Source organism: Pavona decussata, unplaced genomic scaffold (assembly GCF_977016875.1).
Source record: "Pavona decussata unplaced genomic scaffold, jaPavDecu1.1 SCAFFOLD_64, whole genome shotgun sequence".
Taxonomy (NCBI): Eukaryota; Metazoa; Cnidaria; class Anthozoa; order Scleractinia; family Agariciidae; genus Pavona; species Pavona decussata.
The window spans coordinates 1,079,732-1,107,666 of NW_028145484.1; the positions used below are offsets into that span (position 1 = coordinate 1,079,732).

At 41.8% G+C, this 27,935-nt stretch overlaps 1 protein-coding gene and 2 pseudogenes across 3 annotated transcripts in view; all 3 read left to right on the forward strand.

The window, feature by feature from the left end:
* Positions 1-27,935, forward strand: part of LOC146478312 (uncharacterized) — a 175,554-nt pseudogene that overhangs the window by 53,027 nt on the left and 94,592 nt on the right. The window lies entirely within an intron of this gene.
* LOC146478316 (uncharacterized) lies at positions 1,037-27,300 on the forward strand (annotated as a pseudogene). Its single transcript, XR_014865067.1, has 4 exons — positions 1,037-2,092; positions 3,547-8,089; positions 19,213-20,307; positions 22,003-27,300. The product of XR_014865067.1 is annotated as an uncharacterized LOC146478316 (transcript).
* The window catches only part of LOC146478317 (uncharacterized), a 65,125-nt gene continuing 50,510 nt past the window's right edge, over positions 13,321-27,935 (forward strand). The window contains exon 1 of the mRNA XM_085111851.1: positions 13,321-13,451. The gene's annotated coding sequence lies outside the window, so the exon portion shown is untranslated. The remainder of the gene's footprint in view (positions 13,452-27,935) is intronic.

Genomic DNA, 27,935 nt, shown 5'->3' on the forward strand with positions numbered 1-27,935 from the left:
TTTGATGTTATTCCTGCCCAATGCGTCACTCAACTAAATCTTCCAGGGAAGTTCTACCTCGAAGAGTTAGGATAGTTTCATCGAGCTTATCCAAAAAAAGAAAAGAAAAAACCAAAAAAGAAGAAGATGAAATAAAGAAAAACCGAGAAAAACCGGCTGTGGAACTTTATTAGCAAAAATACGGAGTCATCTTTGACTTCGAGCGTGGCTCATGCAAACGCATTTTAATGGCTCAAGTTAGAGTTTGCTGATTTTGGGAGAACAGATGTTTGGCTTAAAAAATATCCAGACATTTTTGGAAAGGAACGCCGCACCTCTGAGAAAAACAGTTTCGAAATTGCCTAACATTTGGCCCAAGACATTTTCGCGATCACAAGGAAATTGCAAAATTCCATAAAAAAATTAAGTTTTATGTTAAGTCGGGATATTTTCCTTTGACAACGTTTTTTAGACGATAAACAATACAAGCAATCGATATGAGTCCCCAGAAATGACGCGAAATATATTTTATTGAGCTTCAAATTCTGCATATATTTTGCGTGACATCAGGGTCAGTAAGGGTCAAAACCAGGGGGGGTGGTCAAACTACGAAACGCAACGACAAGAGAATTGCTAAATAGCATCATTCATTATCATTTCGGACAGACATTAAATGGTGAAAGTTTGAAGGAAATCGGCCGACCCCCATCTTTCACCTCTGTCTGGTTTTCTCAGACAATGACTCTTAATATCATTCGAAAAGATCTTGGAATTCATACCGAAACTGGACGAATTTTTGGTCAACTTAGCCACAGATATTCAACATTGGTTAGCGACTGACGAGAAAGGTAGAAAGGCCAAACTTTTTTGCAAGGTCAAAGTAATATTTAGGAATGCATGCTTTCAGACATTATACGGCGCGCTTGACCAGTGATTTAAAGGTCTGAATCGAGACTTGTGCGTCGGTTTAAATCGGAATAATTCAAAATGCCAAAAAAGTGGGTATTTGTCACAATTTATTCTCTGGTATCATTGGTTTCAGTTAATTAGAGTCCAGTTGGATCCCTGAGTATCATCCCTAACACATGTTGATACGAGATGGCGTTGAGGCCTTATAGAGACGAAGAATTGAATTACTTCAAGTTTTCATCCCTCGTTTTAAATGAATTCCCCAACGCGTTACGTCAGACTTTTAAAACCATGTGGGACAACATCTTTGGACATCGCCCTGGATTCCAGCTCTGGGATGACTCCATTGCTGTGAGAAATCTGTTTGTGTCCTCAGAGGGTGGTACAACGAAAGTTCCTACACACCTGTCTTACAATGAATGGGATTGTAGCGCCTTATTCCAGGCCACCGTCTTTGCGCAGTCCTTCGCCTTACTAGATAGCTCAGGTCGCCGTAGAACACTCAATGATTTGTACATAAAGCCTCGTGGTGTACTTTACGGAAGTTTTCATCCATCCGTGGTCAGCCCGGTTGGAAACAATGCTGAAACCTTTGCACTTGCGGTTGATCAACTTCGACTGCTGAGAAATGCACATTGCCATTTGAAAAGCTCGAAGATGGACAAAATAACATTTGACCAACGTGTGCAACACGCTAAAAATGCATTCAAAGCTCTTGGAGCTACGACAGCTGTGATTGATGCTGTTGGAAGATTGACTGAAACAGATTTTCCTACAAATGAAGTCCATAAGTTGGAAGAGCGTATGAGGGAGGAGTTTCAGGCGTACATCAAGTTTCTAGAGGCTATGAGCTCAGATATCAGCGAGTTGACAGCGCTGTCAACTGCCATAAAGCGTAGAGTGGAAAGCGATACTGCTGACAAAGAAGATATCGCCATGTTGGAGCAAAAACTCGAAGAGTTAATAAAAGCGAAAAGCGAAGCTGATAAGAGGGATACTCGTGCGAACGAGATACTTGAAAATGTGAATTCAGATATCAACGAGTTAAGATCGAACTCAGCTGCGATAAAACAGAAAATGGAAAGCGACGTTCCAAACAAAGAAGACATCGCCATACTGGAGCTAAAGATCGACGAGTTGGAAAGAAAGATCGACGAGCTGATGGTAGCGCAGGATGCTGGTGATGATCAATCAAAAAATCCAGGTACCAAGCTTAAATTAGGCTTGATAAGAGACTGAGACTCTGATATAAGGAATTAGAAAAATATAGTACATCCCCGTTATAACGGGTCTACCCGATTCTTTTTTCTGTGAACTTAATACCCAACCCCTTGGGAGGGTATACTCTCTTAAATCTTCATGTGCTTCGAAAATCCAAGATGGCGGCTATAGTGCTCCCCCAAAACAATACGGCTGTGTTGCAGGCTAATGTCCGTAATTTACTCAAGTTAATTTTATGTGTAATGGATTGGTCAAGATAAAACAAAATGTAAGTGGTAATAGGGTGTTCATGGTAAGAAAGTGTCCTAGTTTCCATAGATCGAGTGGGCGGGATTCCACTGTTTATCGATGGGAAATTAAACTGTTTTAGAGTACAGGAAACTTCTTCCTACAGACATCTTCTGTCAAGGCGTCGAAGAGAACGTCACAAAACTATGGGATATTTAATGAACGAAATAGTTGCCCTGTAAGTGCGGTATGGATTTTGTAAAATTCCCTTCTCGTCTCAGTTCTGCAAAACAGCAACGTGAAATGATCAAATCAGAAGTTTGTGGCAGAGAACGAGAGCAGACTACAGTAAATTTTTCATTTTCTTTTCTACCTTGAATGCCGTTCCCACTACCTTAGTTTGGTTACGTTGTTCAATTTGAACGAATTAGAATAATCGCAACGAAGTTCAACTAACGAAGACTTACATTATCAAGTGACGTTTTGTTGTTCCCTAATAGACGTGTAATACGTACCCCTTTGTAACACGGAGACCCAGCTCTGTCCTGTTTGGTACCTGTAAGGATCAAGAAAGCGCAACCAGTACCATAGCCTGCGAGCAAGCTTTGTTTAGGTCATCCGCGGGAGGATTGCGCGAGCAGCGAGCGAAGCGAGCCACAAGAGGACTGGGGCGGAAACACCTCCGCCACAATCCTCACGCCCTTCACTCGCCGCTCAAGGTGATCCTCGGCCGCGGATGACCTAAAGAGAACTTGCTCGTAGACTGCCAGTCAGAATAAGGGCATACGACTGCTGCTTCTAGTATGAAAATGATAGGACTGTGCAGTATTATTGAACCAACCAAGTGAATGACTTTAAAATCTTGCTCAATATTTTACACTGACAAAGGCTTCAGCTTTGTTTTGTATTATGCTCGGTTTAAAACACCCGGCTACAGAAATTTCTGTAGTCTTACTTACATTCTACATTTTTACCACTCTACAGGGGGCAATTAAAACTTAAATTCCGTCTAAAGTTTAGCCTTAATTAGCATCGGATAATAAATGATAGGGAGAAGGGGCGGCCTAAAGGAATGAATCTGATTTCCACTTGAGTGGGGATGTTACAAAGCTGGTAAGCTTAAGACAAAGGGATGAAGAGGTGTGCTACGTGTTGACCTCAGTATTTGGAAACTTTTTGAAAATTGTTTTTGTCTTTCGTCTTTCAAAGGTATGAACAAATCGCTACTAAGATCATTTCTTCCTTTATTGGTTCCTAACTTCACTGGCCGTCAGAGCGAGTGCCAGGAGATCATCCGACACGTGACTTCTGAATCTGCGCGAATCGTGTCGATCTGGGGCTCACCAGGATTTGGAAAAACCTCAGTTGCAATCGCAGTAGGACATGAACTTCAATCTCAAGGATTGCCTGTCTGTTTCCTTTCGTTGAGATCACTTCAGTCAGTTGCAGATCTGAAATCAAAGCTCCTTAGGGCTGTCAGACAATTCACTACAAATCACCAGTCATCGGCTGTAGCCCAGAAAGATGAGCTTTACCAGCACGTAAGCGAGATTTCAGAACGTATCGTAGTTATTCTTGATAATGCTGATGATCTGCTAGAAAGTGGCTTGCCGAATGTGAAGACAGACGTCGTGCGGCTGCTCGAAGAAATTGTCTGGCAAAATGAAAAGTTGACACTCATTGTAACAACGAGGGAGTCTTTCGAATTTATGAACCTGTATTTTCAAGGCCACAAGTCTTTAAGAGTAGGACCATTAGATGAAGCCTCCTCCAAAGCCCTAGTTCACAAACTACTTCCATCTGCTTGCACCTGCGACTGCAATCGAGTTACGCAAATCTGCGGGCATGTTCCCTTAGCTATAAAGCTATTGTGTTCATTAATTTCCGATGACACTTCCCAGACCAGCCAGTTTCTAGATGATTTCATGGGGCCCGATACCGAAAGTATCGCTGAGATGTTGGACAACCCAGATTATCCAACAGATCACCGATTGCAGGTTCTTTTTGACTCCTCTTTCCAGAGACTCTCTACACAAGAAAAAGAAGCATTGGTGTCCTTGTCTATTCTTCCTGAAAATTTTTGTACACAGGTTGCTGAAGCTGTTTTGGGTGAGACAAGAATGCGGGAGGCCAAGAAGATATTAGGGCGGCTTTGGAGAAAATCTCTTATCGAGTCAAGTTCAAAATCAGGGTCGTACTCCATGCATAAATTCATCCAATCATATGCTAGAGAAAAGGGAGAGCATCAAATGAATGAGGTTATGAACGACTCAAAAAGGCGCTTCTTTAAATTCCACGTTTCTCGTTTCAAGAAACTTAATGAAGAGTTTCTAACTGGTCATTCTATGTCGGCATTCATTGCATATTATGAAGACGATCAAAGTATGTTTCAAAGCCTAGAAGAGGGTTGTTCAGATCCTGAAATAGCTGATGATGTGTTTGAAATTTTAGTAGAAGCAGAACTGTTTTTGGGTACCCTTTGTTACTTAGAAGGAGAAAAATTCTCCAACATCTACAATTCAGCAATTAAGGCCGCAGGCCAGCTTGAAAAAACCAACTTATACGCCCGCCGATTACTTGTTTCACAGGCGTTTGAGGAAGTTAGTGATACCGAAGAGGGAAGTTTGATGCGTCTGCTCTCCGAACCAAAGAAAACCCTGCAAATCCCTGAGTCGACAACTCCTCCCTTGCCATTTAACGAAGACCAAGGGAAGAGCTTGTGTTATTCTGGCATATGTCAGCTTGTTTCCGGAAAAATCAAGAGCGGAATTCACTGCTTAGAGGAGTCAAGTTTGCTACTAAGCGACAGTCCCCAACAGACGATCCTTAAGCTTGTCATTTTTCAGATCCTTGTTGTTTATTATAACTTCCAAAATAGCTTGTCAAGTTCATCTGACTTTTACAACAAGGCACTGCAGAAATGCAATGCAGTAGGAGACACACAACTACTCATCGTTTCACCCATGAAGGACCAGTCAAATAAAACTGACAATGAAAAGAAGCATCAAGAAAACACGAAGATCGTTAAGAATCAGCCACTAAAATTACTAGTTATCTATCTGCTTTGCCAAGCATCGAAGTATTTCTGTGACACTGAGACCAGGCAATATTGTAGTGATTTTCTAAGTCAAACACTACGAGAAATCGAAACAGAAGTCCAAATATCCTTCGGCTTGTTCAATTTTTATCGCAAAGTTCTTTATATTCTAGCGACTTTCAATCAAGTTGGCGACCCAGTTAGACTCTATGAGGAACGAATCCGTTACCATGAAACAGCACTCGAGAAAAACTCTGAGAAGTCCAGCCAACAACACAGAGAAGCTCTTGCCAAGTGTTACTATGACCTTGGTATGCTCCACTACCGTAAAAAGAACTATCAGGAGTCTCTTCAGGTGCACCAGCGTGGGCTTGACATAACATTAACGTTGTTTGGAGAAGAAAATGCTAGCACGGCTAATTGTTACCATGAACTAGGCAAAACACACCACAGATTAGGTGACTACACTTCTGCTCTCCAATCAGAGCAGCGCGCGTTAGATGTGAGAAGAAAGCTGTTTGGAGAGGAACATGCAAGCACAGCTGATAGTTACCATTTAATCGGGGTCACACAGCATGCGCTTGGTGACTACACCTCTGCCCTCCAGTCAAAGCAGCACGCGTTAGATGTCAGGAGAAAACTGTTTGGAGAATTACATGCAAGCACAGCTTGTATTTACTGTGATCTCGGGAGGACGCAGCACGAATTAAGTGACTTCAACTCAGCTCTGCGGTCACTCCACCGCGCGCTCGATATTCGAAGAACACTCTTCGGAGAGGAACATGCAAGCACAGCTGATAGTTATCAAACCATTGGAGTCACGCAACTCAAACTGTGTGACCTCAGTTCTGCTCTCCACTCACTTCAACGCTCGTTAGATGTTTTCCGCAAACTGTTTGGAGAAGAACATCCAAGTACGGCTGCTAGTTACTACTTACTCGGGGTCACACAGCATAAGCTTGGTGACTACACCTCCGCTCTCCAGTCACACCAGCACGCGTTAGATGTTAGAAGAAATCTGTTTGGGGAAGAACACGCAAGCACAGCTGATAATTATTGTAAGCTTGGGATCACACAACATCGTTTAGGTGATTTAAATTCGGCTTTTCAGTCACACAAGTACGCGTTAGATGTTAGACGAAAACTGTTTGGAGAAGAACATGCGGACACCGCTGATAGTTATCAAGCCATTGGAGTCATGCAACTCAACCTAGGTGACCTCTGTTCTGCTCTCCAGTCACTTCAACGCTCGTTAGATGTTTTCCGCAAGCTGTTTGGAGAAGAACATTCAAGTACAGCTGCTAGTTACTACTTACTCGGGGTCACACAGTATGATCTTGGTGACTACACCTCTGCTCTCCAGTCACACCAGCACGCGATAGATGTTAGAAGAAAACTGTTTGGAGAAGAACATGCAGACACAGCTCATAGTTACCATTCACTCGGGATGACGCAGCAACAGCTTGGTGACTACACTTCTGCACTCCAGTCACTCCAGCGCTCGTTAGATGCTAGAAGAAAAATGTTTGGGGAAGAACATACCAGAACCGCTGATAGCTACCATGAGATCGGGGTCACACAATATCAGCTTGGTGACTACACCTCTGCTCTCCAATCACACCAGCACGCGTTAGATGTTAGAAGAAAACTGTTTGGGGAAGAACATGCGAACACCACTGATAGTTATCAAGCCATTGGAGACACGCAACTCAAAAAACGTGACCACAGTTCTGCTCTCCAGTCACATCAACACGCATTAGATGTTAGAAGAAAACTGTTTGGAGAAGAACATGCGAAAACCGCTAATAGTTACCATTCACTCGGGGTCACACAATGTCAGCTCGGTGAATATACCTCTGCTCTCCAGTCACACCAGCACGCGTTAGCTGTTAAAAGAAAATTGTTTGGGGAAGAACATGCAAGTACAGCTAATGGTTACCGTGAGATCGGGGTCACACAATATCTGCTCGGTGACTTCACCTCTGCTCTCCAGTCACATCAACACGCATTAGATGTAAGAAGAAAACTTTTTGGGGAAGAACATACAAGTACAGCTAGTAGCTACTATGATATCGGGGTCACACAATATCGGCTTGGTGACTACACCTCTGCTCTCCAGTCACTTCAACGCTCGTTAGATGTTTTCCGCAAGCTGTTTGGAAAAGAAAATCAAAGTACGGCTGCTAGTTACTACTTACTCGGGGTCACCCAGTATGAACTTGGTGACTATACCTCTGCCCTTCAGTCACACCAGCACGCTTTAGATGTTAGAAGAAAACTGTTTGGAGAAGAACATGCGAACACCGCTGATAGTTATCAAGCCATTGGATTCACGCTCTCAGCTCTGCTCTCCAGTCACATCAACACGCATTAGATGTTAGAAGAAAACTGTTTGGAGAAGAAGATGCAGAAACCGCTGATAGCTACCTTTTACTCGGGGTCAATGTCTCCTCGGCGCCCTCCAGTCATACCGGCACGCGTTAGATGTTAGAAGAAAACTGTTTGGAGAAGAACATTCGAACACCGCTGATAGACCTGATAGTTATCAAGCCATTGGAGTCACGCAACTCAAACTATTTGACCTCAGTTCTGCTCTCCAGTCACACCAGCACGCGTTAGATGTTAGAAGAAAACTGTTTGGAGAAGAACATGCGAAAACCGCTGATAGTTACCATTCACTCGGGGCCACACAATTTGATCTCGGCGACTACACCTAAACCTCTAAAGGAAATTGTTTGGAGAACAGCAGGCAAGCACAGCTTCCTGTTACCGTGATCTCGGCCTTATACAGTGGGCGATAGGTGACTTCTACTCAGCTCGCCAATCATATCTGTGCGTCAATGTACACCGTTTTGAAGAGAACTGTAAAAAGCATCGATGACAGCCACCATTAAATAGCATCACACAGAACAATGTACTTGATGTCACCAGCTCAGTTCAGAGCACCATAACATACGACACGCACCTGAAATCTCAGTCAACAGACGTCTAATTGATTGTTTGAATGTAAGCGAAGAGTGAATTATTTCTGACGACAATCCCTCGCACTCCTGCCCCCGTACTCCTTGAGCTTGTTATCGGCGTTTAAATTTTTCATTTTCGTTAGCGGAGTGGTTCTCAATGTGAGTGCCGAAAAAAAAAACCATTTGCCGTTTACCGTGGCTTTGCCCCGGGGGGTACTCCCCTATATAAGGTATATAGGCATGTGCCGCCCCAAAGAGTATGGTTTTTGAGCCGTTTTGGTCTGAAAACGGGTATAGATTTTGACAATTACGGTCTGAAATCAGGTCGGGTTTTTGGGGCGGGGAACATTTACGAAAGCTTATAAACGTATTTTTCTTCTCTGTACGTAACTGGAACGACTAACTGATAACGAGAAAAAGAAATAGATAAACTATGTCATTCCAGCTTACTTTTACTCCTTGCCTCAACTTCCGTTCGGCACTGATGCATAATTATCAGGTCTGAAAACGGGTATGAATTTTAGAGGTCAGGTCTGGAAACGGGTGTGGAGAATGGCATTGTTAGGTCTGAAATAGGGTCGGGATTTGAAGACCCGGGTGGCACACCCTCACCAAGAATTCCGAGGAGTACCCCCCCGGGGGCTTGGCTTACTTAGCTCGGTCACTTCAGAGAGACTTGTTTTGACCTGTCGGTTATTTTAAAATTAACTAAAAAGGGCTGAACTTTGCAACCTCGCGTAATGAAAATCAGCTTGGATTCTGCTATAATCTGTAAATCTGAAAAAATGAATCCGCATTGAACATTACATGTGTCTTGTGAGTTATGCATACATCATTGAAAAATTGTTGATAGCGTAGATAAAATCTAAAACAATTTTAAACACTTACTGTTCATGCGTGGAGTCAAAATGCACAGTAAGGCTCTGTTTACATGGAGAGCGGGTGCCCCACGTTTTTGCCCCACGCTCCACGTCTTCTTGATAAAGAAAGTAAAAAATATAGGGATCACCACACTAAAGCATCGATAAAGGGCACTAAATAAACTTTTTGTATACTAAAAAGTTGGCGAACTGAGGATAGTTCGGTTAGATTGGACGACACAGGCTCTCCTGTCACCGTCCTTCATGTAAACAGACATAAAAGTTCGAGGGCGGTTTGACTAAAAGGCTTTTGTTGTACATATTAGTTGTATATAAAGAATAATTGAAAACTTTCAATCGGGTTTAAGTTAAGTAAGCTGCATAATTAGAAAGACTTTTACGATAAGGAAGTACTTTTTGAATGGCTACAATTAATGTTGATTTATATACTAAAATTTTTGTTCTGAACACTCACCCGGAATAAAAGATGTTGAATTAAAAGCTTAGGTTTGCAAATGGCGTTCATCGGATGGCTGTCACATTTATAGCTCTGAGTCTTTGCACTCTGGGAGAAAAATCCATTCGTAATTAAGGGAAATGAAAGGCGGTTTCTCATCGGGAACTGTCGTATTTTGTCAAATGGGTCCGACTTTGATTGTGCTTCAAAACCTTGCCACGCCCTCCTCCACCCCCTCCCTCCCCCCTCAGCCCCAGTTCCAGTAAAGATACAGTCGACTCCCGATAACTCGAACCTTCAAGGGAAATTGAAAAAGGTTCAAGTTATCGGGATTTGAAGTTATCGAGGGTCAAATTATATAGAAAATGACCTAAAAGGAAAGGAAAATTGGTTGAAGTTAGCGCGAGGTTCGAGTTAGCAAGGTTTCGATTTATCGGGTGTCGACTGTAAGACCTGATGTAAAGAATACAAATTAATTACGAATTAATATCAACCTCAGTCGACTCCCGATAACTCGAACCCTCGCTAACTCGAACCTCGCGCTAACTTCAACCAATTTACCTTCCCTTTTAGGTCATTTTCTATTTCATTTTACCCTCGATAACTCGAACCCCTAATAACTCGAATCTTTCTCAGTTTCCCTTGAAGGTTCGAGTTATCGGTAGTCGACTGTAGTAGCATGAAATAAAACTCCCCAGGGATTTAGGAATGAGGGGAAAGTAAAACCTGCTTGTCCGAGCGAACTGTGAACTCTATTTTCTATTGCCTTCAGCAGCTACTGTAATTATCTTCTATTCTAACCATCCCTCAGTTTCGTTTGCCTTCAATTGAATATCACAACTGCTATTTCCCTGCGCGACTAAATGGCCGCCTATTTTCGCGTGGCCTGTGTGGCAGGGGATGGATAGAGGGTAATAGGTAGCACGTTCCCCTCGTTTCGCGCGCTAAGATCGATGTTTCTCTATCCTCCAACTTTCTGGCGCCTACCACGCAGACTGAGTGTCGCTATTTCTTAGCTGCGGGCCAGTCCAAGATAAGATGTTTTTAAAGAGAACCTCCAATGTGACAACAAACTATGACGTTACACTGTTGGAAACGTCTAAATTCTAAAGTTTAGTTTGAAAAGTGGAAATAACATTCAGTGTCCTAAAATTGATACGATTATTTTAAATTTTCCGCGCGACGCCATTTTGGAGATTTAAAGTCACACGGCTGCCGCTATTGTCTGTGAGCAGACGTTTTCGTGAGAAACAATTAAACAACCGTATTACGTCATGAAATCCAACTTGGTGGCGCCCAGGAAATTTAAAAGCGAAAATGAGCGATAATCAAATCCTGTTTTGTCCAAGATAGAAATTTGATTTCCATGTTTACCAAAAAAATATAAATTAAGATTGTACTTTCAACAATTTAACCGTTAACTTACTTCATCAGTGGAGGATAAAGTTGTTGGTTTTCTGTACACCGCCTTTTAGTGTACATTCGTGTAGAGAAACTCTGTCTGGTAAAAACGTGAAACCATGTGGCGGAGGTTTGACTTTTGGAGTTGAGTGGTAATTAAATACGACAACTCAGCTTTCACAGAGAAAAGAGCAGAGACGGCTTCGTGATCAACCTGCGATATGTCTTTCCTCTCCTCTGATTCCAGAGAAGTGGGCCCCTTCAAACGTCAATTGTGTCTACTCATCCATTTATGGGCCTCCAAGACAAGTGTCAACTACCAAACATTCAAGCCGGCCAATTTGAATACTTATCAAATTTGAGAATTCCCGGAAAATCGAAATTTCGCAAGTAAAAGTAACATAACAGACCAATACTGACATTGCCAAGGGGTAGGCCTTGTTTGCTTTTTCCATCGGATGTCCACAAAAAAACTATTATTTAAAGTTAAGATTAACAAAATCATCGTTGAGGCCTAATCCCAGGGGTTTTCTCGAGATGCCGCTTCTTGTTTAAACAACATTTTAATTTTATTTTATTTTATTTTATTGGCTTCTCCAACAGATAATACGTTACACTAATGATCAACAACTTACAGAATACAATAAGAACACAATATGGCAGGGAACGTTTAAGAGCGCAAGCCAATTACTGGGGACCCAGTAAATTACAAAAATTCAAAATAAACAGACAGGGAGGGAAAAGTTAAAACTAGAAGCAGACGAGGAAGATTTTCGAAACCGGTTTCGCTTTTGGGAGCAATCAGTGGAAAATCTGGTTGATTGCTTAGTGAAAGGGTAACCTTAATTCCAGTGGACTGCAAAACTGTCGTAAATTTTGCGTTGGTCTGTAATTCGTATGCGCGCGTCTCTCACACGGAAGGTCTGGAGCGAGTGTATAATAACAGAGTGGGGCTGGGGAGAGACGCTTAACGGCTTTCGATCGATTGAAGGGAAAAAACTTAAGGAAAATAAGACTGTTTTGTAGTCTACAATTCCAGTTTACAGTGAAGATTACCCATACTATTGTATTTGTAGCCAAGTGCTCATTCTCTCCCGTGCTCGTCAAACTCTTTCTCTGTCGGGATTTTTATTATTTTTAACATCCTGGCAGTGCATCAAAATCCCTTTGACTTGCATCGGTCGCGTCGAAGCGCTCTAAAATTACTCTTCAATCATTTTTGTTCTTGCTAGTACTATCGTAGCCCTTATTTTAAGTATCCGAAAACCGAAAACTGAATACTACTACGAGAAATTTTTATTCCTTTATCTAAAATTTGCTGACCTTATTTACTTCAAACATGTTTAATCATGAAATGCGCGATGATATATGCACGGCATAAACATACAATCATGGTAACCAAGGTGAAGTCAAAACAATAACCGGACTTGTTAATCCACGGTTACTTGTCGGACTTTATGAGCTGCGGCTACCCTATGTTCTCATAATTCCTTTAAGACCAAGCTTAGCTAAGCTCAGTAGCCGTGATTTCTGGAGTCCTCGTTTAAAGCACGATTCAGTCTACAACCAGGGTCGGGTTGTTCGAAAGCTGACTAACGCTAATCCACGATTAAAAGTTAATCGAGGCTTTCATCGCCGTTCGTTAAAATGGGTTTAAAGGCTAATTTCAAGCTAAAGGCAAAGAAAAGTCTAAGTCGAAACTGAGGTCCGAAAATCTTTTGGAAGAATCTTTGTTGATTTGCAGTTAAACTCGAGTCAAGGTTTGCGTTAATCCAGGATTAGTTTAATCGGGCTTTGAACAACTGGACCCTGATATAAATATTATCGACCCTAAAGGCTGGTTTACACGTACGACGCAAGCATAAGCACAAGAAACCAACGTGTAAACCGGGGGCGACGCAAGCATAAACGCAAGTACAAGAAAAGGAAATCGTTCCTTTTACTTGTACTTGCACTTGTGTTTGCGTCGTCACGTCGCCTGTGTTAACCGGGATAACGCAAGCTTAAGCACAAGAGAAGAACAAGCAACAACATCTCCTCGTCGCTGAATACTTCCTCGGCGTCCGCTATCTTGGATTTAAAATTTTGGCTCCAAATTTTAATTCACTGCGCCTGCGTATGTCACCTCGTGCTTATGCTTATCACTTATGACACTTATGCTTATCGCTGACGTAAATAGTTTGGAATTTTCAGTTTCGATACGCAAGGAAACCGCACTACTGTCAAGGGTCTGACTATTACGCAAATTGAGGAGTGACGCTGCATTATTTGTCGGTTTTTTCAGAATGTAACTCATAAGAGTTTGCAAGCCATTTGCTTTGAGATGGAGTAACAAACCGCCGTTTATAGTGTCCCCCAACAACTTTCTTAAGACTGAAGTCGTTCATTCAGGTATTGTATTTTGTATGTATTGCTTATAGGCTTGTGACGGAACAACTTAGAATTATTTAGAAAACTCCCTGGCGAAGTACATGATTCAGGCTAAATTGATCTTTGTTCCGTGCCGCTCAGTAGATCCTCGAACATTTGAAGTTGAATCTTACTCAGTGTATGGTTCCCAGAGCTGTCTCAAAAGGTTAAATTGGAGTTTTGCATCCTCTAATGAGGAAAAGTGGGGCTTCATTGCTCCGAGGCAACACTTACAGCTTCCGCCCTGTCGTCTTCGAACGTCGCCTGACTTTCGAGGAACTGAAATGCTGTCGAAGCGAAGTTTCAACCAGAGGAAGGCCTTTGAGCTTCGCGTAGGATTCGCCGGCAAACATTTTGCAATCCTAAGCACCCAATTGTATGAATCCTGAAAGAGTAGATGTTTCTTTTTATGTAATTATTCTGTTGCTCAAAATAAAACGGAGGCTCTTGTAAATAAGTGCCTACATGCGTACATAATTTCGTCTTTATCTTGCAAACGTAGACTGAGAATTGCTCATCCGTTGGTAGCTGCGTTATTACGACAAGTTTTGAAACTGTTTAACTACGGTAGGTTATGATTGAAATTAATGCAAAGGACTGAAAGACAAGTTTAACTGAAAAGTTGAATCAAACATGAAGTTTTACATTAAAAGTAGTGGACGGCAGATAGCTAGGGTAATTCAATCTTCGATTCGTGTCGTTTCATCGAATTCTTAAAGGAGAATCTAATATACTTGGTTGAACAGCATATCTAAATCTAGAAAGTTTTAGCGTTCTATCGGCTGCAGCTAAACAGCGCAGGTGGCTCCATTGTATGTGCACCTTGTATATGCGTGAGGCTGGCTTAACTGCTGCAGCTGTAATGGAAGACAGCTTGTCGAGGAACTTCATTTGGCTACTATCATGATCTTTAACAAGAAAACGCAACAACTGTGACTTGCAGAAGCAACACGTAAACTTGATTTGATAATTGTTTGTATCACAAGGAAACACAATGACCGATCTGGAAAGAACAAAGTAGCCACAACAAAACTAAGAGTGACTTCAGTTCTTAAATCGACCCTTCCATGTTTTTTAAAACTTTTTACATGGGTAGGTTAGCGAAAATCCATCGACGCCGCTGGAAAGAACGGCTTAAAATCAATAAAGTTGCCAAGTTTCAGAGTGAAATGTTGGAAAACTAACAATGATACGTATCTGCAACGTCGCGAGATTTTACAGACGTTTGTACTGTGGGGGGGGGGGGGGGGGGGGGTGGGAGGGGCTTCTGACATACCACTTTCAAACTTGGTGAGTTTACTAATTTTAAGGCGCTCTTTCCAGTAGTGTCGATGGATATTCGCTAACTGGTCCTTATCAAAGGTTGAAAAAAAAAGGAGTGGAGGGTTCTATTATTGCCGCGTAAGCTTATGTTAAATTACAAGTTGCTTTGATATGCAAATTGTCAAGGTTACCAAACGCAAATATAAATAATGTTGTGCGGAGCTCTCGAAAAGGAATTTATTGTTTTGTATCATCGGAACGGTTTTTAATCCCGTTATTTGCCGTGAACATTAATACACATACACATACATAGTAATTCATAACTCGTTTCAATTTTCATAGGTATCCGTTGCATTGTTTACTTTCAACTAAGGCATAACCCAGCTAAGTCATAACAGATTGGTTTAGGCGGTTGGCAAAAAAAATGTAGATAAAAACTTATTTGAAATGGAATAATTACATTTTCTCACACGGAAAAATGGTACCGTTTTGTACTTATCAGGAGGATTGAAAGCTCTTCTTTCTCATTGGTTCGTTTAAACCAACTAATAGTGTTGATTAAAGCCCCATTTACACTACAGAAAATTTTTGGCACGGCTCGGATAAAAATGGCACGCGTACCCAAAAAAAAGGTTCGGCTCGGGTAAATTTTGTAGTGTAAATGATTTTGCCGTACCAAATTTTATCCCTGCCGACCCAAAATTTCACCCGTGCTCGGCCCTTCTGAAAAGGTAGTCCGAGCACGGGTGAAATTGGTACGCGTTCCCAAAAACTCGGCCCGGCTCGGATGAAATGTGTAGTGTAAACGATTGACCGTGCCAAACCAATTTTTTCCTGACGAGCCTTCGTAATTGTGGTCAGCACCATCTGTTGGAGCATGTGTAGTAATTCCATTCAACATGGCAGAATCGGCGCGCCCTGCAACAAGCAAGTCACCAAGAAAATCTCACGGTCACTCTAAGAAAGGAAATGAAGTAAAGGAATACACTCCTTGTCCCTGAATACTGTTTCTAGCAACTCAAACCAGTGACCATTACGTGTTAACATCCAAAATCGTTGCTCGATAGGACAGTTACAAGCCAGCATTGCTGCTATGACAATGAACATATTTGTATCTTCACGCCTTTTCTATTATTCTGGAAAGAAGAACAGGAAGAGACTAATTTATGACGTCCCTGTGACAAGATGTGTGGCCTTTTTAGAAGTAGACACTCCAAATACTTCTCACCCGCCATGTTTGAATGAAAGAAGCCATTAGCCGCATGCGCCCTAAGGAATAATCGCGTACGCTACCCAAGATGTTGAACCTTTTACCCGTACCAAAATATTTTCTCACGCCGCTTAGCACGGCAGAAAAAAAGACGTGTAAACAGGACATCAGTGCTATAGTTTTTGGTACGTGTACCATTTTTATCCGAGCCGTGCCAAAAATTTCCTGTAGTGTAAATGGGGCTTTAGTTTCAATCCGTTCTAAGTTGTGTTTTTGAGGAAGATTTCTTTCACTTTTTTTGACCACTTAGGGTTTACTCTGATGCAAAAGCGTAGTTCTTCTACAGTGGCGTAGCCAGGGGAGGATTCCAGGGGTTCCGGAACTCCCCTCTCGCGTCAAGGAACCCCCCCTCCCCTATTTTTAACAGTGATTTTATCCCAGCAAGAGTGTAATGGACTCTCGATTCCTGAAATTCTTCGTTTTGTTCTATGCTTACAATAAGTACAGTGAAAGTCATTGTGGTATCTATTTGCGTTTCACTTACATTTTCGGAGACATGGGCAGAGCTGAGATTCCTGTGTAACAAGATGCACGTGTGTGCACAGCAGAAATGCCCGCGAAGTTAGTAGACGATCCATTGGTGTTGTTCGAGCTGGTGGTTTTCGTAACAATGTCCCGATTGCAAAAGATCGATGCCTTCTTTTCACCAAAAAGGTGGGCCGGACCAATCAGTAGCAGCATCGCGAAAATGTACCAGCCCAGACACCATCTGATTACTATAAGAGGGCAGTTGTTATACCCCCTTCTAGACCATCTACAATCAGAGATGAAAACATACTTCAATCCTACTAATGATGCTGTCTTGTCCAGCCTCTTTAATCTTCTTCCTGAGCTGGTAGCCGTCGGAGACAGATATCCTGACATTGAAGCAGCGCTGGAGTTTTATGAGAACGACCTTCCTTCTCCTCATATAGTTGATGTTGAGCTCCTGTGATGGAAGAGAAAGTGGTGCAGCACTGAGGATGCCGACCGTCCCACCAGTGCAGGTCAGACACTCGCAGCATGCGATCGAGAGTTCTTTCCTAACATCTATACCTTGATTCTCATTTTGTGCACGTTGCCGATAACGTCAGCTAAAAGTGAGCGCTCATTCAGTACACTGAGTATACACAGTATACACAGTATACCTGAGGTCGACCATGTCAAGCGAGCGAGAGTCTGGGCTGGCGTTGATGAACATCAATTACCACCGAGACATAAATATCGAGGAAGTGATAAACACGTTCGCTCAACGGTAACCAAGGCGTCTTCTGTTTGCGTAGCGTAAACGCCAAAGTCTCGTACGTACGTAATGTAAGGATTTTAGACCAAGCGTTTTCGTTGGAAGCAATTTGGAACCCCCTCCTACAAATCCTGGCTACGCCCCTGTTCTAAAGGTGTACACAGATGACTTTGTGGGGATATGAATGAATGAGGGATATATCTGATATCTATCGACCTGAAACGGATAACTATCTCTTTTTTCGGACACAGAAATAGCTTTCCCGGACACATGTGTATACAAGGGCCAAGGATTAAAAAGCAACCAATCTATTCTCAACAAGCTCACGCACTTCAAACCGGGACAAAAACTTTCCATTACACACATTTCTCTTCTTTCTATCCTCCAAGTGTCAGGAAAGACTTTTTCAAAGGCGAATGTGCGTATTACGTGAACAAGTTACGATGCATGCGTCACATCACCAAGCAAAACTTGTCGTAACTGAAATTGTGATCCCAGAGACAACGCTATAAAGCATGTTATGTTTATAAAATACTGGTCGTAGTCTAATAAAACGTTAAGAAACACTTTTGTAGAATGACTGGAGTGTCAAGATACATTATGGCTTGTGTACCCTTGTGTAAAGTAAACGGGGCCGAGTCCAAAAGTCGCGCGAAAATGGTGACGCGACTTACAAGGGGCCATTTTCATAAGTCCGGCCAGGCCATTAGTGCCAAGAGAAACTTACTTAGGGCGAAGAAATTACGCTTTGAGGGAAAGATTCGCGAGACAGATTGTGGTTCTCAAAGCGTATCAGAAAGGTCATGGGCTGAAATAATTTAGGTCCCAGCTACGACGGGTATGAATTTAAAATTATTTTTTTAGCACTGGTGGGCTAAGTTCACTATCCGATAACATGAACGTGAAATCGATGTGTAGACTTCGTACGTTTTGAGTTTGGTGAGAAAAGCTATAAAGCAATGATTCAATAGTAAATGTGAGTCAGATCTGTATCTTTCTGTTTGTGGCTCGGTCATTCAAGTTATCATACGGTTGAAATTGAAGATTTGTACGAAAAGTACACTACAAATCAGTCTGCCAATTCATTCATATATTACGTCCACTGAGGTATTCAAAACAACCTTCTCGCTCGCCATCTGAACAGCCAACAACAGGGTTGTCAGAGTTCTTAGCGGGAACAAATACAATGAAATACTCCCTAACCCTTATCACATTTATAATTCAGAAACTTCAACTCTCCTGGCTTGCATACTTAAGAAAGCAAACAAATAAACAAAACAACATGACCGAACTGAACACTTACGATCCAGATAATCTGATAAACATGCATTCGCACTAAACTCTGTAACACTGCCCTACCTTCAAAATTGCTTACATCACAACTTTCTTAACATTGCAAAACCACATCTACAATCCTAGTTACCTTATTAAGGTACCCTTTACCAGAGGAGGGACGTTTACATCCTTACCCACCAACCCCACCCCAACTTCCAGGGCCAGAGTGAACGCTTCCCCAGGGTCTTGTCACGGACCAATCAGTTTGGAGATCACCTGGGCCAGGTTGTTCGAAAGCCGATTAACGCTAATCTACGATTAAAAGTTAATCGACGTTTTCATCTCGCGTTTTAAAAGTTGTTTTAAAGCCTAAATGCAAGCTAAAGGTAAAGAAAAGTCTAAGTCAAAACTGAGGGCCAAAACTCTTTTCGAGAAATCTTTATTGAGTAGTAATTAAACTCGAATCAAAGTTCACGTTAATCCGGGATTAGCTTAATCGGGCTATGAACAACTAGGCCCTGGCGTTTTCCTCGAAGACAAACATCTGAGTGCGACAAAAGATCACCCGCTTGACTGCCAAGAAACTGAATGTTGGCAGTCTACTAGCAAAATCGCATGCAGCTGCAAGTCAATTCCATAATCAATAATTATTCAGTTACATTTAACGTAGTTATGTTCTATTTAGGTAAATCAAGATCTGGTCTTCGTTGCTAAAAAGCAGTGATGGCCTTGAGGCCTTACAGGGACGAGGAGTTAAATTACTTCAAGTTTTCTTCCCTCGTTGTAAATGAATTCCCCAAAGCGTTACGTCAAGCTTTCAAAACTAGGTGGGACAACACCTTTGGACATCGCCCTGGATTCCAGCTCTGGGATGATTCCCTTGCTGTGCGAAATCTGTTTGTGTCCAGAGAGGGTGGTGCAACCAGAGTTCCTACACACCTGTCTTACAATGAATGGGATTGCAGCGCCTTATTCCAGGCCACCATCTTTGCACAGTCCTTCGCCTTACCAGATGGCTCAGGTCGCCACAGAACACTCAGTGATTTTTACGTAAAGCCTCGTGGTGTACTTTTCGGAAGTTTCCATGCGTCTGTGGTGAGCCCGGTTGGAAACAATGCTGAAACCTTTGCACTTGCGATTGATCAACTTCGACTTCTAAGGAACTCGCTGTGCCATTTGACAAGCTCAGTGATGGACAAAATAACATTTGACCAACGTGTGCAACACGCTAAAGATGCATTCAAAGCTCTTGGAGCTACGACAGCTGTGATTGACGCCCTTGGAAGTTTGGTTGAAAGAGATTTTCCTGCAAATGAAGTCCATAAGTTAGAACAGCGTATGAGGAAGGAGTTTCAGGCGTACATAAAGTTTCTGATGCGTACAGTGGAAAGCAATACTACTGACAAAGAAGACATGGCCATGTTGGAGCAAAAACTCGATGAGTTAATAAAAGCGAAAAACAAAGCTGATGAGAGGGATACTCATGCGAACGAGATACTTGAAAATGTGAGTTCGAATATCAACGAGTTAAGATCAAACTCAGCTGCGAGAAAACAGAAAACGGATAGCGACGTTCCAAACAAAGAAGACATCGCCATACTGGAGCAAAAGATCGACGAGTTGAAAACAGCCCAAAGCGTATACAATGCGCAGGGGACCAAGAGTTGGCAGGATATGAGCTCAGCTATGGACGAGTTGAAGCAGAAATTGGAAGGAGGGACCGCAAGCAAAGAAGACATCGCCATGTTGGAAGGAAAGATCAACAAGCTGAAGGTAGCGAAAGATGTTGGTTATGATCAATCAAAAAAGCCAGGTACCAAGCTTAAATTAGCCTCGATAAGAGACTGAGACTCTTATATTATATACTCTTATATTAGGAATGAGAAAAGTACAGTACATCCCCGTTATAACGGATCTACCCCACTCGTTTTTCTTTGAACTTAATACCCACCCCCCTGGGCCGCACTCTATACTCTCTTAAATCTTCATCTGCTTTTGAAATCCAAGATGGCGGCTATAGCGCTCCTCCAAACAATACGGCTGTATTGCAGGCTTATGCCGTAATTTACTCAAGTTAATTTCATGTGAAATGGATTGGTCAGGATAAGACAAAATGCAAGTGGTAATAAGGTTTTCATGGTAAGCAAAGTGTCCTGGTGTCCATAGAGTGGGGTTCCACTGTTTATCGATGGGAAATTAAACTGTTTTAGGTTACAGAAAACTTCTTCCTACAGACGTTTGAAGAATACGAACATCCGTCTGTCAAGGCATCAAAGAGAACGTCACAAAACTGTGGGATATTTAATGAACGAAATAGTTGCCCTGTAAATGCGGTATGGATTTTGGTAAATTCCTTTCCCATCTCAGTTCTCCAAAACAGCAACGTGAAATGATCAAATCTGAAGTTTGTGGAAAACGAGAGCACACTACAGTAAATTTTTTATTTTATTTTCTACCTTGAATGCCGTTCCTACCAATTTAATTTACAGTTTGACTAAATTTTTCAAGTCGAACAAATTGGAATAATCGCAAAGAAGTTCAATTAACGCAGACTTACATTATCAAGTGACGTTTTGTTGTTCCCTAATATTTGTGTAATACGTACCCCTTATACCTTATACCTTCAGAGGTGTCTCGCGTCCAAGCGATATAGCGCCTCCGGTTTAAACTGTAGATACCTACACCCTTATACCACATTAAAGCTCATAGAGCTGGCTATCAAACTAAACCAAGAATTTTGAAATAAAATGAATTGCCGAATTTTTGGCGCTGCTCTCTCGATTCAATTTTTTCACTTAAAAGAGCCACTTCAAAGAGCTAAAACTCAAAGGGAATTTGTTTGTTTGCCTTCAGATGTGGACAGTAGCTAGTTTAACATATAAACAACAAAAACGTTTCTGCGAATTTTTTCTTTCGAAATATTTTTTCTCTGAAAGCGATTTTTGTACGATCACTCCACATTTTTTTTATCCTATTTCGAAATGTTTAATAACTTTTCGTTGTGGCACTTTGGGTCCGGAAACTGAGGAGCAAATTAAATTAGCGAAAAGCAAAATTCGCTTTGACTTGTAGCTTTAAAAAGGTGATTCGGACGCTCGCATTTAGAGGTCGTGCAAAATTCGACAATTCATTTTATTTCAAAATTGTTGGTATAGTTTGATAGCCAGCTCTATAAGCTTTAATTTAATATAGGGGTTTAGGTATCTACAGTTTAAACTGGACGCGCTACATCGCTTGGACGCGAGACACCTTAAAACGCCCACTACAGAAATTTCTATAGTTTTACTTACATTCTACAAAATAACACTTATATTGGGTCTAAATTTCAGCCTATATTAGCATGGGATATTAAATGATAGGGAGAGGGGGCGGCCTAAAGAAATAAATCTAACTTCCATTTGAGTGGGGATGTTACAAAGCTGGCAAGGTTATGATGAAGAGGTTTTAAATGTTGGTCTTATTATTTGGAAAATCTTTGAAGAGTGCTTTTGCCCTTTCTCTCTAGAAGGTACGAAAAAATCGCTAGCAAGACCATTCCTTCCTTTATTGGTTCCTAACTTCACTGGCCGCCAGAGCGAGTGCCAAAAGATCATCGGACACGTGACTTCTGAATCTGCGCGAATCGTGTCGATCTGGGGCTCACCAGGATTTGGAAAAACTTCAGTTGCAATCGCAGTGGGACATGAACTTCAATCTCAAGGATTGCCTGTCTGTTTCCTTTCGTTGAGATCACTTCAGTCCGTTGCAGATCTGAAATCGAAGCTCCTTAGAACTTTCAGACAATTCACTACAAATCACCAGTCATCGGCTCTAGCCCCTGAAGATGAGCTTTACCAGCACGTAAGCGAGATTTCAGAACGTATTGTAGTTATTCTTGATAATGCTGACGACCTATTAGAAAGTTGCTTGCCGAATGTGAAGACAGACGTCGTGCGGCTTCTCGAAGATATTCTCTGGCAAAATGAAACGTTGACACTTGTCGTAACAACGAGGGAGTCTTTCCAATTTATGGACTTGCATTTTCAAGGCCACAAGTCTTTAAGAGTAGGACCATTAGATAGAGCCTCCTGCAAAACTCTGGTCACGAACTACTTCCAACTGCTTCCACTTCCGATTGCAATCGAGTTACGCAAATCTGCGGGAATGTTCCTTTAGCTATAAAGCTATTGTGTTCATTAATTTCCGACGCTAATTCTCATACAAGCCAGTTTCTAGATGATTTCATGGGGACCGATAACGAAAGTATTGCTGAGATGTTGGACAATCCAGATTATCCGACAGATCACCGACTACAGTTCCTTTTTGACTCCTCTTTCCAGAGACTCTCTGCACAAGAAAAAGAAGCATTGGTGTCCTTGTGTATTCTTCCTGAAAATTTTGGTACAGAGGTTGCTGCAGCTGTTTTGGGTGAGACAAGAATATTTGAGGCGAAGAAGATATTACAACGGCTTTGTAGGAAATCCCTCATCGATTCAAGTTCAAAACCAGGTTCTCTATGCACAAACTCCTTCAATCATTTTCTAGAGAAAAGGGAGAGCATAAAATGAAGGAGATTATTCAGAACTCAAAAAGGCGCTGCTGTGAGTTTTACGTTTCTCTTTTTCAGAAACTTAACGAACAGTTTCTAACTGGTCATTCCATGTCGGCATTCATTGCATTCTATGACGATGATCAAAGTATTGTTCAAAGCCTTTTAGATGGTTGTTCACATTCTGAAATAGCTGACAAAGTGTTTGACGTCTTAGCAAAAGCAGAACTATTCCTGGATGCGCTATTTTACTTCGAGGGAGAAATCTTTTACAAGATTTACGATTTGGCAATTGACACTGCCGTCAAACTTGAAGCAACTGGGTTTTGCTGTCGATTACTTGTTTCTAAGGCGTTTGGTTATGCATATGGAACTGAAGAAGGAACTACGATGCATCTTCTGTCCAGGGCAAAACAAAAGCGTCTGTCGACACCCGCGTTATTAAGCGAAGAAAAAGGAAAGAGGTTGTGTTATTCTGGCATAAGGCAGCTTGCTTCCGGGAAAATCGAGATCGGAGTTCACTGCTTACAGAAGTCTATTTTGGAATTAAACGACAGCGTAGATCAGGCTATCCTAAAGCTTCTCGTTTTCCAGATCCTTGCCGTGTATTATAAGTTCCTAAATAACTCGTCAAGGTCAGCTCATTACTACAATAAGGCAACCCAACAATGCAGAGAAGTAGGTGACAAGCAGCTACTTATTATTTCACCAATGGAAAACAGAGAAAAGAAAACGAAACCTCACGTACTGGCAGACATGGACATCGTGCACAATCAGCCACTAAAATCAGAACTTAATTTGCTTCTTTGCCAAGCGGCAAAAAGTTTTTGTGATAAAGATGAAAGGGAACACTTTAGTCATAACATGTTGCGACTTTTAGAGGAAATTCAAACGCAATTCCCATTTTCCGTTGGATTGCTCAATTTTCACCGCATTGTTGTTCGTATTATCGTATGTTGCAATGAAATAAAAGAACCTGGAAGACTGTATCAAACAAAAATCGGTTACCACAAGGCATCACTCGAGAAATGCAGAGAATCTGTTGATTTACAGCAAGTACACAAGGAAGCACTCGTCAAATGTTACCTTGATCTTGGAGATTTCCACTTCAATAAAGAGCACTATCCGGAGGCTCTTCACGCATATCAGGATGCACTCGGTATAACTCTAAAGCATTTTGGAGAAGAACATACAGGGACAGCTGATAGTTACAATAAGATCGGGATCACACATTATCAGCTTGGTGAATACACGTCAGCTCTCCAGTCACACCAGCACGCCTTAGATGTTAAAAAAAAAACTGTTTGGGGAAGAACATCCAGATACAGCTCATAGTTACCATGAGATCGGGAACTCACATTGTCAGCTCCGTGACTACACCTCTGCTCTCCAGTCACACCAGCAGAAGTTAGATGTTAGAAGAAAACTGTCTGGAGAAGAACATGCAAAGACCGCTGATAGTTACCATTCTCTCGGGAACCCACAATATCACCTTGGTGACTACACCTCTGCTCTGCAGTCGCACCAGCACGCGTTAGATGTTAGAAGAAAACTGTTTGGAGTAGAACATAAAAACACCGCTGATAGTTACCATTCACTCGGGGTCACACAGCATCAGCTTGGTGACTACACCTCTGCTCTCCAGTCAAAGCAGCACGCGTTAGATGTTAATTAGAAGAAAACTGTTCGGAGAAGAACATGTAAACACAGCTCATTGTTACCATTCACTCGGGGTCACACAGGATGAGCTTGGTGACCACACTTCTGCTCTCCAGTCACACCAGCACGCGTTAGATGTTAGAAGAAAACTGTTTGGAGAAGAACATTTCATTACCGCTGATAGTTACCCATTCACTCGGGGTCACACAGCATGAGCTTGGTGACTACATCTCTGCACTCCAGTCAATAGATGTTAGGAAAACATTGTTTGGAGAAGAACATGCAAACACCGCTGATAGTTACCATTCTCCCGGGGTCTCACAGCATGCGTTTGGTGACTACACCTCTGCACTCCAGTCAAAGCAGCACACGTTAGATGTTAGGAGAAAATTGTTTGGAGAAGAACACGCAAACACCGCTGATAGTTATCAATCACTCGGGAACACACAATATCAGCTTGGTGACTACACCTCTGCTCTGCAGTCACACCAGCACGCGTTAGATGTTAGAAGAAAACTGTTCGGAGAAGAACATTCAAACACAGCTGATTGTTACCATTTACTCGGGGTCACACAGCATCAGCTTGGTGACTATACTTCGGCTCTTCAGTCAAAGCAGCACGCGTTAGATGTTATAAGAAAACTGTTTGGAGAAGAACATGCAAAGACCGCTGATAGTTACCATTCACTCGGGAACACACAATATCAGCTTGGTGACTACACCTCTGCTCTGCAGTCACACCAGCACGCGTTAGATGTTAGAAAAAAACTGTTTGGAGTAGAACATATAAACACCGCTGATAGTTACCATTCACTCGGAGTCACACAGCATGCGCTTGGAGACTACACGTCTGCTCTCCAGTCAAAGCAGCACGCGTTAGATGTTAGAAAAAAATTGTTTGGAGTAGAACATAAAAACACCGCTGATAGTTACCATTCACTCGGGGTCACACAGCATGCGCTTGGAGACTACACGTCTGCTCTCCAGTCAAAGCAGCACGCGTTAGATGTTAGAAGAAAACTGTTCGGAGAAGAACAAGCAAACACAGCTCATTGTTACCATTCACTCGGGGTCACACAGGATGAGCTTGGTGACCACACTTCTGCTCTCCGGTCACACCGGCACGCGTTAGATGTTAGAAGAAAACTGTTTGGAGAAGAACATTTCATCACCGCTGATAGTTACTATTCACTCGGGGTCACACAGCATGAGCTTGGTGACTACACCTCTGCACTCCAGTCAAAGCAGCACGCGTTAGATGTTATGAAAACATTGTTTGGAGAAGAACATGCGAACACCGCTGATAGTTACCATTCTCTCGGAGTCACACAGCATGCGTTTGGTGACTACACCTCTGCACTCCAGTCAAAGCAGCACGCGTTAGATGTTAGGAGAAAATTGTTTTGAGAAGAACATGCAAACACCGCGGATAGTTGTCAATCACTCGGGGTCACACAGCATGAGCTTGGTGACTACACCTCTGCTCTCCAGTCACTCCAGCTCGCGTTAGATGTTAAAAGAAAATTGTTTGGAGAAGAACATGCGAATACCGCTAACACTTATCAGGAACTGTGGTTAACACATCTCAGGTCAAGTTTTCTCAAATAGTTTTCACCGGAGTGACGAGAAGTCAAAGTTAGTGTTTGGTTTTGCTACATTATTTTATGTTGTTGTTTTACAAACTTTCGGCCACTCGGATGAAAAAGCGAAATCAATTGTAACTTACTCACACGCGTTTCCTCGCGCTTAACGCCGCTTACCTGTATTGGCTTAGGATTTGAATGCACCGTACCCAAAAAGATGACAACTGATACATAATTCTTGGCATACTAGAAACGATTGCAACGCAAAAAAAGAAGGTACTAAAAATAAAAAGAAATCCGAGTGCTCCTTTCAGGAGTCGAACCTAAGACCTTCCTATTCAGTACTAGTTCGGATGCTCTACCACTGAGCTACAGGAGACTCGTGGGAGCTAACTCTAAGGGGCCGGTAAAATGAGCTGGGATGGCTTGCTTAGCCGACTCGAGATCTCCGCATGTCTGTTAATCACAACAAATTAAAAATATATACGAGAATTGAGCGTTCCCCTAAAAAATTGGGTTGAGAGTTCCGTAGTATGTAATGGCTTATCGGGCAGCATTTTTTCACGACAAATTTTCGCACTACAACGAAATTTATCATCGAAACATACATATTTCAATTTAAATGTGACAAATGAAGGAACAGGCTATTTGTATGTGAAAAATAATCAGCCAAAATGATTAATTAACAAAAGTAAATTGTAGCTACGCCATCGCGGCAAATCAAGCCAGGCCGGCTCATGTAATCGGCCCCCTAACGTACCTTGATCGACATTTAGTTTGTTTTTAGCTTTACAGAGCAGCTAATGGAGTTTCCTAGAACTTTTCTCTTACGTTTTTCTTGTGCCTATTTCAGCCAGTTCTACCACTAAGTTTGTGCCTGTTTTATGCATGAACTTATTGTATAAAATTGTCGATAAAATAATGTAAAATTCAAGGTGAATATGTGAAGTAGACATTTCAAAAGCGGATGGATGATTCAAAGACGGGGAAAACCATCGCTGTGAGGGAGGCGATTTGAGCAGTTGCAAAAAGAAAGGCAGAAAAAAAAAAAAAGAAAACAAACAAACCGAAAAAAAAAAAAAAAAAGAAAAGAAAAGAAAACAAGCAAAATCAGGTTTCAACATTACAGGATTCGAATCCATGAACTACGAGAAAAATGCATCAATATCGCAAAGATAGCGGGCTGGAATCCCGTTCCAAGTTAAATTTCTTTTCAGGTTTCAATTTATATCGCAGCTGTTCAAGTTGCGTACCTATCTACGATCGTCGTCTCTCGTCGAAGGTAATTGGCCATTTCCGAGTTGCTGTGAACCTCATTTTTAAAGCGAGACTAAGTGCAAAGTTATTCATATGAAAATTAGTTTTGTTTACACATGAATAAAAACTAATTTTCATGATAAAAACTTTGCACTAAGCCTTGCTTTCAAAATGAGGTTCAAAGCAACTCAGAAATGGCCTGTTGTCTTTACTGAATGGAGTGTACGCACGGGGCTAAATTTTCTTATATTTCCAGTGCAACGCATTGATTTGATGGTTTTGTTTTTCGTTAGTTTTGTTGTAAAGGTTTTCTTTTACATAGTCGTGGTTATACTTATATATGCTTATCAAATTTTTCATTGATGTATAAAACTATTAGGATACTTCTTGCATGCAACCTCACTGAGACCTGTT